This window comes from Schistocerca gregaria, chromosome 5, assembly GCF_023897955.1.
Source record: "Schistocerca gregaria isolate iqSchGreg1 chromosome 5, iqSchGreg1.2, whole genome shotgun sequence".
In the NCBI taxonomy this organism is placed as follows: Eukaryota; Metazoa; Arthropoda; class Insecta; order Orthoptera; family Acrididae; genus Schistocerca; species Schistocerca gregaria.
This window is the reverse complement of record NC_064924.1, coordinates 148,930,393-148,932,233: the sequence shown is the minus strand read 5'-3', so window position 1 is coordinate 148,932,233 and position 1,841 is coordinate 148,930,393. Positions and strand designations below refer to the sequence as shown.

At 41.7% G+C, this 1,841-nt stretch overlaps 1 non-coding gene across 1 annotated transcript; it reads left to right on the top strand.

The window, feature by feature from the left end:
- Nucleotides 1–714: 714 nt before the first annotated feature.
- On the top strand, nt 715–789 carry Trnas-cga (transfer RNA serine (anticodon CGA)). The gene has a single exon. It is a non-coding gene; the product is annotated as a tRNA-Ser (tRNA).
- The last annotated feature ends 1,052 nt before the right edge of the window (nt 790–1,841 follow it).

Here is a 1,841-nt window from a genome sequence, read left to right as displayed (position 1 = left end):
TCAACCAATCTTTGAAATATTAATTCATTGCAATATTGCACTCAACACAAATTGGGCTAACTAGCAGCAGAGCCACTGGTTGAGCTGATCTGTAAAATTTATCAGAATTCTTCTCCAAACTTGACTCCTTGAGAAAGTTAGTGTTGATCCATGTAACCTATTTGGCTAAAGTCTATAGTCTGTCCTGCCATTTTCATTGCCATTCTAATAAATTTATTTAAATTGTCATTATCATATGAGGCAGGAGGTGTTTCCACAAATTTTTACAATTTCCCAGATGTAGTTTACTGCGAAGCTTAGCGACATATGGAATGTGGTTGTGTGTTTCCAATCCACTCAATACAATGCTCCATTCGACCTTTGCTTAAGTCACTTGGCGGACAGTAATTCAAATGTAGAGCTGTCACCCATCCTTTTAAAGAGAGAGAGTTTGACATCACATCTAAACTGAAACTGATACAACAACATGCATACTGCTTATTTTTAATGTCGTAGCCATGAGGAACTTGAGGCAAAAATGTCTACCCAGACAGGTGTCAAAGTCATGCTAAGATCAAAAACTGGAAAACATGCGGTTATTACCCTTCTGAAACTTCCTGGCAGATTAAAACTGTGTGCCCGGCCGAGACTCGAACTCGGGACCTTTGCCTTTCGCGGGCAAGTAGGAGACGAGGTACTGGCAGAAGTAAAGCTGTGAGTACCGGACGTGAGTCGTGCTTCGGTAGCTCAGTTGGTAGAGCACTTGCCCGCGAAAGGCAAAGGTCCCGAGTTCGAGTCTCGGCCGGGCACACAGTCTTAATCTGCCAGGAAGTTTCATATCAGCGCACACTCCGCTGCAGAGTGAAAATCTCATTCTGGATATTACCCTTCTGCAACATGTAGAGTTAGAGTCCCACATTCATTAGATGACTGATTTGTCTTTTGCGTCATATTCCACATAACAATTTAGAATACGTTGTTTTATCAACTGCAAATGCTGCAGTATGTTACCATTTACCATCGTCCCATCTTGTACATAGTTGCTTGGCTTTATCAGCTAAAATTCGATCTGCAAGGTAACATTCTGCCAAACCCTTATATACGGCATATGTGATATCGAGATCTTGGCAACCCTCATGCAGCGGATTGACTATGTTATCACCCCACATTATCCAGTTTTCCTGTTTTGTTGATGCCGACAGTAGCTATATATGGGAATGCCTAACTGTAGTGGTAGCTTCTCGAGAATGCTGCCATTACCAAGTGCAATGTTATACTACTGCATAGTTGGAAGGTTTGCTCACGTTATTATACACCACATCTTTAACACCCACCCATCCATTTCGCTATGAAGTGAAGACAAGAAATTATACCAAAACCTTATTCCTTCGCCATCTTATCACTTGCTCTAAGAATAGCATGTCTGGTGGTTATCCCTTTTCTGTAAATCTTCTGTGTAAAAACTGCGAAGGCTATTCGGAAACAAGGAACGATTGGTCGCGAAATGGAAACCACAGTGAAAATCAAAACTGTTTCATTTGCAAATGTTAAATCCTGCTCCCAGCTAGTTTTCTATATAGTCACCGCTCTGACTTAGACATCTGTCGTAGAGTTGTACTAACTTTTCCAACAGCCTTATCATAGTAGGCAACCTCCTGTGAGTTGTGAGAATTTTCTACGCTGTAATTCTACGTCTGTACCAAAATGTTGTCTTTATAGACATCGGTTCACTGTAGCAGAGAAGAATATCAGAGGGAGACAAGTGCCGGCACACGGAGAAGGAAATGCACAACAGTTTTATTATGGAGAATTGTATGAATTCAGGCAAAGTCTCTCGGCAGGCACCCGTACTTGGAGGGAGT